The sequence below is a fragment of the Pinus tabuliformis genome, chromosome 9 (genome assembly GCF_031772625.1).
Source record: "Pinus tabuliformis cultivar Carrire ecotype Pingquan chromosome 9, CPIR1, whole genome shotgun sequence".
NCBI lineage: Eukaryota > Viridiplantae > Streptophyta > Pinopsida > Pinales > Pinaceae > Pinus > Pinus tabuliformis.
Genome location: NC_142307.1, coordinates 738,762,791 through 738,775,037, shown reverse-complemented (window position 1 = coordinate 738,775,037; position 12,247 = coordinate 738,762,791). Strand labels below are relative to the sequence as shown.

General features: G+C 32.2%; 1 pseudogene; it reads left to right on the top strand.

Moving 5' to 3' along the window:
• Positions 1–9,041, top strand: part of LOC149150811 (uncharacterized) — a 61,255-nt pseudogene extending 52,214 nt beyond the window's left edge.
• The last annotated feature ends 3,206 nt before the right edge of the window (positions 9,042–12,247 follow it).

Here is a 12,247-nt window from a genome sequence, read left to right as displayed (position 1 = left end):
GCTAATGTTATTTTACAGAAATGCATATAACACAAAATAGAGAAAAACTGCAAACAATAAAATAAAACATAATCGTTTTATAATATTGATAAAAGTACCCATATCCAAAAACACTTGCTTTAAAAAAAAATAGCAGTCTAGGCCTTTTCTCCTTTGCTCCAACGCTTTAATGTAATACAAAAATGCAACAACTCTCAAGCTTTTTTGCAAAAATAAAAAAGGCCACGATCCAAAAATTTTATTCAAACAAATATTCAAGAAGAAATGCAGAAGTGCAAATTCTTCCTTCGGATTTCTCCGTCAAATTTTGGACCCCTAAAATTGATCCATCATGTCTGCTTAAATAATAATACAAATTTTTAAAAATAGTAGGTCTGCGCACAGCGCTGAAAAAAATTAAATGAAGTTCCTTGAATTTGTGAAAAATAAAAACAGTTTTCCATTTCTGGCTTATTATCCTTGACTTTTGATCACATTATCTTCGCTTTCTACAGGTTCTAAAAAATGAATCTGCCTTTTTTTTTTGCGCAGTTATCTCTTACTCGCTGCTGAGCTCTGTGTATACCTGGAAAGATAAGCCATGGATAAGTAAATTGTGAATCAAGGCTAGTTTTTCAGATAAAATTAAATAAACAAGCAGACTTCTTTTATTAAATCATAATCGCTCCGCAACCAGGAAGTTATAATCGAAAAGGGGAGCGTTTTAATGCAATAACCAAAATCCAAATCGTAATCGCTTGAGAATCGGGGGTAGAACCCAGAATAATCACAATCGCTTAGAGACTGGGAGGCAATGAATTAGTGTCATATCTCGATCAGGGAGAATCCCTACCGAAATAGACGAAAATCTGAATTATATCAATCAAGACCAAATCACAATCAGAATGGAATGGGCAGAGGAGGAATATGGCACGTGGTCCTTGAATATTGCAATTGCGATATCACAATCTCAACAACAGAGTGGTTGGGTACCAATAGTCCTGAAATATTTGTGAATTGTGATCTACAGGATGACGTGGATCTGGCATCACTGCTGATGTCAGATCGAAATCGCATTTGGTATGGGCTGGGAGGCATGACCCTTGGAACTTTTGTGATTGCACAAACGTGGGGGATGTATGAACTGGAATGTATAATCCCGTCAGGTCCGGTTTTAAAATCGTAATCGCATTTCGGAAGGGCGAAGCAGGGTCAAGCCTTTGGTTCTTGCGATAGCCACATATGTGGGAGCTTATTAAATGGAGTGTATGACCTTGTCGGGTCCGAGCAATTGCAATCGTAAAGGTAATGAGGGCATCAACCATGGCCTTTGGAATTTGCGATAGCCGCGGACACGGAGGATTTATGAACTCGCATGTATAATCCCATCGGGTCCTGGGCTATATTTCATATCACAATCGGTGGTGCGGAGGAGTATGGACTTAAGCCTATGGATATTGAGATAATCTCGGATGTGATATTTTTTATTCAGCGAATTTAAATCTGTGGTCGGGTCTAGTGTAAATATCGCAATTGCAATGGGGTTAAGGCTAGGACTTAAGTTCGGGGGTGTTATTTTATTTTCAATGTAGGGAGGATAGGTCGGGTTTTAGTTTCGATTGTTAGACTTTGGAAAACTCCAACTAAAAACTGTGGTTTTTCATTATTATTTTTTATATTTTATTTTAACAGCCCATATGAGTTTAATATTTAAGGCTTTTTAAAGCTTAAGTATAATCTTAGTCTTGGAGGCTATTAAAATCTAGTTTTTAATTAAATAAAAATTGTTTTATCCAAAACAGAAAAATGTTTTTTTTTATTTTTTATTATTTTAAAACTTCAAAAAATATCCCCTATTTTTCAATAATTAATTTCATAAAAAATTATTATATAAAAATTAGAGATTGTTAAACAATACAACAATACCCACTCAAAAATAAAAACAGATTTACTAATTGGGTACCCAATTCAACTAATTAAGTACCCCACTCAAACTCAGTATAGTAAAATTTGAAATTACTATAATAGTGCTAATTGAATGAGAGAACTAATAACCTCCACACACATACATTGGAATGATATATTAATAAGTAAAATGCCTATTAATATTTGAAGTTTTAATTATTTTGATTTTAATCCCAATATTATTCAATATTTTTATTAATTTAAACATTAAAAATATAAATATAATTTTATGGAGTTTCAAAACATATATCTAAATGAGAAAAATTAAATTAACTTCTCATGTGATGGGTTACATCATAAACTCGAGCTCTTCGAAGATTGTAATTATGCTTTTCGAAAATTGTAATTATGCAAAATGTGAAACAAAGATTCTTATTGAGATAATTCCAATTTGATAAAAAAAATAATTTTATCGTCATCTTATGGTAAATTCAACATTAGAATGTTAGAACTTTTATTAAGATACAGAACATACTATTTTATTATTTTATATCTATTAATTATATTATTTTTCAAATGATTTTTAATTATTTTTTTTTTTATTTTGATACTCAGAAAGAAAAACTGTTAATGAAATTATTAACGATTTAAACATAAAACTAGTAAATAGATAAAACAAGAAGCACCTTATCTTTCACGTGTTGAAGATTCAAATTGGTTTGCTTTGAAGCATTCCTTTATAGGATATCTCACATGTCAAATACATAGATTCAAAGTGATATTGAAGTTCAATGCCATAGTATTTCATTTTTTATTTTTATGTAAAATTCTATGTAATTTTTTTAATTTTCAATAATAATATAAAGTTATATTTATTAGCAATTGTCTCCAAAGGTGAGGTAGGGGTAGGGGTAGGGGTAGGGGTAGGGGTAGAAGGAGAAGGAGAAAGAGAAAGAGTTTTTAAAGCAAAGAAATTGTATTTTGGTTTTAAAATTTAAGTTTTTATTTTTTTATTTTTTTTAATGTACGTTTCTTAAAAGTTGGTTTTTTTAATGTTTTTAAAATCATATGTATTCCATTAATCAAAGGATTTTTATAGGGAAAATTGCTCATCAACATAATTAGAAATAAATAAATAACCATAATTATCACTTTTTTTATCATTTCATTTCCTATGTGTTCATGATAGAATATGTTACAAAAAAGAATTTTAAATTACCATGAAAATTCCATACTACTTTAATATTAGCTATACAATTTTTTTTTTTTCAAAATTAGAACATATATATTTTTTCTAGGTTGACTTAAAGCGAGATAGAATATTGTATGGAAGAAATATCTATCCACATATGGGATGCTCTCACTAAAACACTTATTTGATTTAAGGCTCTTTCCAAAATTGTATGGAAGAAATATCTATCTACATATGGGATGCTATCATTAAAACATTGATTCATATAACTTTGAACCCCCAGAAATGACTCCCATCCTCACCTCACCCACATGAAATTTAAATCAATAATTTAACACAAAGTAAAATCCACACAGACCAACCATTTTTTTCATTTTTTTGGCGAGTTTAGGAGTTTATATTAATTCAAGGGAATATTACATCATTGACTGCCTTTGTTCAAAATTATTCCTTCCTCTCTCCTACTAGATTTGTTGGTCAAGATAATGTTAGCAAAATATATAACAAAAAAATAGTATAATGAAAACATTTGAAAACCAACTTACCAAAAGACACATAAAACCAAGAAACTACCATCACCATAAAATATCAGAGTTAACCAAAACCGAGTTGTCAAGAAGGTGGATTTCATGAGGAGTGGACGTGTGACTCCATATGAGTAAGAGAGGTTTCCGTCCTTTCAAATTTTTCCATCATTCTTCTTGTCTCCTCATAAGTGAGTCCAAGCTATCAAGCATTCTCTATTGATGAGTTTGCAACACGTTCATAAACTTAATCACCACATTCCTTCTTCATGCCTATCAAAGCTAATTTGTTCTTCCCATGGTGATAATATGTCTAAGATAATTAGTGAACTCATTTTGAGGAGGAAGCAACTTCACAAAACCACACAAAGCAACTAATTTATAATAGATAAAATTTAATATTTTTCCTTCTAAATGTATGAAATTATTATTTCTGATTCTTATCATTATTACTATTTGTTTAATCAAATTATTTTAGAAGTGTTATTTAAAATTTTAAGATAAGAAAATTTAAAAATTCATTCAATGGAAATTCTTTAAAGTCGTTTTATTTTATATATTTTATATTATTGTTTTAATATTTAATTAGCATGAATAATCAAGTCAAAATAAGCTATAATTTTATTTTTAATTATTATTATTCTCATTATTAATTGTAAAATGAATTAATATATAATTTGGGGTTGGGTGGACTGGGTGAAGTTATTCTCAACTTATGCCAAAGAGACATGGATTATTCCAAAGGATACTTCTGACCAAAGAAGCAAACATCGAAGATTTGGTGGTATTCTGAGATTCACAACTAGTTATCCATCACTTTGGTCATGGACCTTTGCCTGAGGATTACATGTTGGGAACATTATTGATCAAGCGAGGAAAGGGTTTTTCATGTCTTGAGAATGAACAATTCAACAACAAATGATATTGCAAATAATGGTGTAAACTTGGACACAAGAGTTCTAATGAGAAATGGTATTCCTTATCTCACAACTATTCCTTAATAGTGGGTTTATATGCAATGTAAATTTTGTTTGTTTTTTGGAGAATCTACACTTCCAAAGACCCCGAGTCCTTTAGGATAGTAAAGTGGCTAAAATATTTGGAAAATAAAGACTGTTGTGAGGTTACAGGTATAGTTAGTCTTGAAGGATTTTCATTGTACTCACTTAGTGTACAAGCTACAATCCAGATGTGGATTTTAATTTCATAACAATTATATAATAATAATCATAGTAATGAGTTAAACATATATACATTTTTTAAAAAATTGTAACAAAATTCTTAATGATGTAGATTCATCTACAATGGAGATTCTTGACTTATAAACAGGCTTAGTTACAATCTTATAGGCCAATACAATGACATATCAATAATACATGCACGAAAAATCATAACCCATTTCAACACATTTGTCATATGACATTTTTTAATTAGTCAATCTAATTAAAAAATAGGACAACTACTTTTAAAATAAATCTCAACATTTAATTTGTGATTACTAAAAATATTATATGTAAATTAAATCTTACAATTAATTTTATATTAATTCTTATTATAATTTTATGAAATAAAAATACCTATATGAAATTAATATTTTAAAATTTATTATAATATTTTTTAACTAAAAACTTATATATATTTTAATTTTGTTTGGATTTGAATAGCTTTATCATTCTCTTTGATATGTTATCCTTACCAATGGGCAATCCAATATTTAGTTTTGATATTGCCTCTTCATTTCATATACCATTTGAGTTGTTATTGAATGAATTTTCATTTGTTGTTATCAAATGCATTTCGAAACATGCATCACTATGGTATTAGAGGCCACCAACAAGCTCACCAAATTTGGAAATTTGAGATCCCCTAACAAATCATGAATATTATTGTGGGCAACTGAGATTATGCTGCAATTGCTAACATCTTTTTCACCCTTGAAAAAATGTCAGATGTTGATTTGTGGAAAACAAAGAGTGTTCCTCGCTTTCAAGATTATGTTGCAATTGCTAACCTCTTTTTCATCGAGAAAAAATGTAAGATGTTGATTTGTGGCAAAAAAGAGTGTTCCTCGTTTTCTCCTATATAGATTGCCATGCCGCGGAGGATATCATGAATTTTTGTCGTCTTCACATATTCATAGTCGCAAAATGCATTTAAAACTTCACATATTCATAGTTGCAAAATGCATTTAAAACATACTCAATTGGAACAACATACTCAATCAGGAACCTATTTACTAGTTGATGTCGGGATGATTGTTAGAAAAATAGAGAGAGAATGAGATATTGTTCACACAACACAAATCACACTTAGTATTAATTGATCAAATAAATAAGTTACATATATAAGAATTTGATCATCGACTTCTAGATGATAAGATCCGAAGAAGGTGGATCAATGACTCATAGACAACTCACACACATAGGGAAATAACTATTTCTAGTATCACACCTAGAGACTCACAATGAAAACTCACAACAACTAGGAAGTCATGGAAGCATTACTTCCAATACCCTCCTCCCTTAATGCTTACCTGACAATTATAAAAAATAGACACTACAACAATAAATAAATCTCTGTCAAATTTGTCTGATATGGTCATCGCTAACACTTATATCTACTCTGAAATGTCACAATTTCCACTCTTTTCTTCACCACATTTTCGAGCTTCCCACTTGATCCATTTAAGACATAACCACTTCAGACCATCATTGACGTGCTTTGCAGAATTGACACTTCTCAATGTCCTAGAGCATAACGGGTCAGTCTCGATACTAAAGCATCCTATGGAACTGCTACCATCTATTGAATCCACGACCCCCCGCAACCTTCATCAGTTATCTAGAATAACATTCTAGGTACAAATGTCTTCAACAGACAATTCGACAACTTTGACCTTATACAATAACATATATTGACACTCCCGGAGCATGACAGGTCACACCAACTTGACTTTATTAAGAACTGTAACCTATGACTAATTCTCCAGGAGCACGATAAGGCACATTAATTTGTTAAATGATTGGCTTGTTATTTGTGGTTCTGCATTCCCTCTTATTCTTTTTTTACATATCAAAATAATTTTACAAATAAATAAAATCACTTTCACATCACTCATTAAATATAACAACCACTCAAACATACAACATTATATTTTTTTTACATCACCAAACCCAAATTCTTCTTCAAAGATCCTCATTTACCTGTTTTTTTTACCATTAGCCTTCCTAATGCTTTCGACCAATCCACCATTCAAATTTACCACTACCTTTTCTTTATGCTAAAAGAAATAACACCATCGAAAATAATTACATTCACCTTTCATTCTTTTCTTTAAGAAAAAAATTCATACAACACCTTGATATATGGAGAGTTTACATTCACCTTTCATTCTTTTCTTTAAGAAAAAAATTCATACAACACCTTGATATATGGAGAGTCGTTCCTCCTTTTTTAAGTTTTTTTGCACATAGTCCGAATATGAGGTAATCAGATGGGAAACGTGAGGGTCATATAAGGCCTAAACTTGCAGTAGATTTTCGTTAAGCAGAACCCTTCGGTCTCCAGATTCTCCAGGCTTCTGCAACAAATTCTCTCGGCTAAAAAAACCATTCTCACTATGGAGCAATATGGAAAGATTCCAAGACGGATGATACAATCGCGCAGTCATCCAAGCTAGAATGCATGTGGCCTGAAGACTGCCTCATATGACCATTACTTAAACCACCATTTCTTCCCGTTGATCTAACTGCAACAAAAATGGATCTAAACTTTGTTTGTTGCAAGCCGTCTTGCCAGTCCGACCGTCGTACAAATGCTTTGTTGTTGAAGCCGTATTGTCAGTCCAACTTCCGTTATAGATGTTACAATTGACAGTTTTTATTTTTTTATAAGCCACGGGGAACACAACACTAAGTATTCTCTTACCAACCTGATACCCAATTTTCCTCAAACACAATGAACAAATCTATAAAAAAAAATTACTTACACAAACATTCCACACACGACAATTTCCTACCCTAATTTATTGGCAGAGGATTAGTCTTCAAAGCTCTCTCATCTTCATGGCTCTTCCTTGAAGGAGTTGGGCCAAAACAACCTCCGATACCATGTTAGAAAAATAGAGAGAGAGTGAGATATGGTTTACAACACAAATCACACTCGGTATTCATTGATCACATAAAACAGTTACATATTTAAGAATTATATTAGTGAATTCTAGATGATAAGATCCAAAGAAGGTGGATCTATGACTTATAGACAACTCACACAGGGAAATAACTATTTCGAGAATCACGCCTAGAAACTCACAATGACAACTCACTACAACTTGGAAGTCATGGAAGAATTACTTCCAATAATGGTTGCCAAATCTGATGAGATTAGGACTCTGTTGTTGTGATGATTGCCAAATCTGATAATCACATCTAGAAACTCACAATGACAACTCACGACAACTTGGAAGTCATGGAAGAATTACTTCCAATAATGATTGCCAAATCTGATGAGATTAAGATTCTGTTGTTGTGATGATTGCCAAATCTGATGAAATTAGGACACTGTTGTCGTGATGATTACCAAAGCTGAAGCCTACTTCATCAAAATCAATATGCTCCTACACATTGTCTAAAATGAGAAGATATTTTTTTATTTTGAATAAATGTACACATTTTCGTCCACAGCCTATTATTATCAATTTTTTCATCCACTTTCATATCCAGTGCCTTAGCAATGGAATTATAAAATCCGTCATCCTTAAATTTATGAGAAACAATAACCCATATGACAACGTCAAATATATGACTCACAATATTGATATTGTTATGGATGAGTTTGAGCAGGGAAGTTTTGCCAATCCCACCCACCAATCACATGATGAGGAGACTGGGTAAGCCATTCCTGCAGTTTCCTCTCAGCAAATTTGATATCTTACCCAACGAAGCTGATGACTAGCACAAGTTGAGGAAGGACTGGCTCCACCACCGTAGTCGACAGAAATTGCTCGATATTGGCAAGAAATTGAAATTCTTTGTGAAGCTCTTCAAATAGGTAATCGAATTTTGTCTTCCATTCTCTAAATTCTGTAGAGAGCTTCGGGTAGCAAAGATTCCAGAAACCAAAGGTTGATTTATTTAGCCCGCATCTACCATCTTCGTTATGCACTTTTCTGCAGAATTTGGTAGCACTCTCTGTTGATTCTAGAATCGAGTGCACCCATGGCTCAAATTGAGTTTCATACTCATGACCTTTTCATTTAGAACTTCAAGTTTGTCTTCCAGATGATAATTATCCTTGATCTATCAGATGAATAGTTCCGTAATGGAACCTTCAATCTGCTCGCCCGTAGTGGTGGCAATCTCAGTGGCAATCTTAGTGGCCATGTTACGAATATGAAAAACGAGGAGGTGGACAACGGAAGTGGGGCTCTAACGTGGGAGTGAGTCTCGGCCTTGTTTAGAGATTCGAAAATTGGAACATCTCAGAGACCATGACGGTAGGTATAGTCTAACTTATAAACGAAATAACTTCTTTCACTGGAATTCACCAAAATCTTGCAATACAATTTCAAGATTTTGTGTGGTTTAAAATACATTTTTGAATGCATAAATGTATTCAACACTTTGAAAAACCTGGGGCACTCGAATTATGCAGATTAAACAATATAAACTCAAGTTTTTAAAAATCTATCTCTGAATTTGATTAAAATTACCCAGAAAAATGGTCGTGAAAAATGTTATTTCGTTTATATAAACTCAAGTTTTTAAAAATCTATCTCTGAATTTGATTAAAATTACCCAGAAAAATGGTCGTGAGAAATGTTATTTGGTCTGTAAATTATATTATGCCCCATGATCGTGCAACATGGAGGAATGTTAACAACAGAAGACAGAGACAAATTTCTTTCTCACACCATGGGATGTATGTCATCCTAGGACGAAAACAATAGACCAAAGTTGGCTTGACCATTTTAAAGAAGAATTGCCTACCGACATAATTACTACTACCAAAAAAATTAATATTTCATTTTTAATATTATAAATAAATATATAGTTTCTTAATTTTAAATCTCATTTTAAAAAAAAAATGTATTAATAAATATTAAATATATCATGACATAAAGTTAAATTAATATGAATTTTGATATGGAGTTAAATTAATGTAAATCTATTTAACTTTAAATTTATTATGTATTAAGAGAAATCTCAATCCCTATATATATGATAGACTTAAAGTTAAAATGGATATATGTGTGTGTCAAAATATCATGTTGAACATGGAAGGAATTACACACCTCTTTCAAATTGAGCGACACATTATGAAAACAATTTTTTGTACTTTCAATTGATTTAAATCCAATTTCAGATCTATAGGGGTACGGTATGTACATCTCCATATACTTTAAAGGTCAAATCACTATGCAAAGGGGGTTCCTTCCCCCATAAATAACGTGGTCTCCTACACTAGGGCTAAAATATGTACACCTCCACAAAATCTAGCAATCAAATCAAATCACTGTACAAAGGCAAATCGCTTTCCCATAAATGAAGTGATTTCATACACTAATTTGATTTTTGGCTTACTCATGATCTTAAAATTAGATTATTATTGTTATTTAATATATATATATATATATATATATATATATATATATAGTGTAAGAGTATTGAATTACTCACAAACTTGTGTTAAAGTACATAGAAAGCCTCCATTATATAGCAATGGAGGAGCCCCAATGTCGGATAAGGATAACTATGACAACTGGGTACATGCAAGTCCCTATGTGAGCTTACAACTCACTATACTTAGCTCATAGGGAAATGAAGCGTTGGAAAAGACAAACTCCAACAAACCCCCTTAAGCGAAACATAGGGAGTATTTAAAGAAGAAAACAAGGATGGGTCCCGACAATGAGGCCTAATTAGGTACCCATGTACAAACTCTCATAAGCAAAGAAAGAGAGAAAAACCTGTAGGAAAAAACTTCCCCCCCAAAAGAGAGAAAGATGTCAGTGCTCAAATTATCATGGAGCTGAAATTGTAGATCCCATAACGATCCACTGAATGACAAGAACATAAGCCTGCTCTAATCAAGAAGTATGAAATGTTGAAGTACCGGAAATCTAGAGATGAGAGCCATGAAACCTCAATGAGGTCGGTCAATCTCTGAAGTAGGAATGTTGCAGAGGCACAAGAGTGGCAAACATTATTAGCTTCTCCTAAAAATTGCTTCAAAGAAACTAGATGCTGGTAAAGAACCATGACAAAGGCTTCAAACAAAAGCAATACCTTCAACCAACAAATAAAGTATGAGGCATGTAAATATGACAACTCGGCTCACACACCATACAACAACACTCTTGAAGTTTTTTGAACACTGTCACCATCACACAATGACAATTGTCAACTGCAACTTGGTGATATGAATTCCTCAAGCATTGGTTGAAATGACGCCATGACCATCCATCGATCCATCCACAATTGATCTTGATGGTTGGCACTAGTCCACGATTCATTCTTTCATGTCTCTTCAATAACGATATGAATGCAAGACTAGTAATTGACCACTAGTAATTGACCAAGAATGTGGGAACCAAAATGATTTCCTTTAATGAAGATGTAGAGATGTCTTAGTCTTTGTTTTTGTAAATTCAAAACTAGGTACCATGACAATTTCATTTGGAATAACATTAACATCGATATCATCATCATACTTCAGATCTTGTTCTTCTTTAGAAAAAACATAAATTAGTCTATTGCAAGTGAGTCTATAAAACCAAATATAGAGCCGATGGATCTATAGACACACATAAGGCACGTCTTAGTCATGATTACTAAAGAGTTTTACATGAGGGTTTTATGCTCATGTTTCTATAGAACATTTTTCTACAAATATCGCAAGATATTTTGTATTAACATAAGGATTCCGGACTTTATTTTTTGGTTTTAAAATCTTCGCATTATTTATTAAATGAACCATAAGCCACGTATGAAAACGGTAAATGGCAAAAAATATAACCGTTTCTTCCCACCAAAGATATGGGGAGGACAATGAAAATGTGACCTACGTTAATCATTGGAAACCATAATTTCAAAGCTAAAAACCTTTAGGTTTCGTTACATGAAGAGTAAATTGTTTGTACCGAGCTTAACACAATCATATAACTTTGAACTTAATTTAACCCCCTAAATTTATATCGCTATGAAACGTAATAATCTCAATAAAGGGCCTTTTTCGTCACTTCCCACGTTTGTACTCTCTTGAAAATACGCATTAAATATTGCAAGGGGCATGACGTGGGTTAAATGTTTATTAAATTTTTTGATGGAGTAATTGCAATAAAGATATTAATAATTCAATTCGAGATTTCAAAATATAATCTTTAAATATGTGAATCAATGTCAAAGTGTAATTTCAACCCTAAATATATCGAAAAGCAACATGAATTTATTGATTAAACGTGACCTTTTTGAAAACGTCTAGCTGCCACCAAGGAACATATAAAACAAATCGATGCAAGAAAAGCATTATCGAAGTTGGTAGAAATCAACCGGAAATGCCGAGGCCCGACAAGACATAGAACATGTCTAACACACACTTACATGTTTACATTAATTCAATTCAACTATTTTCTCATTAATTCAATTCT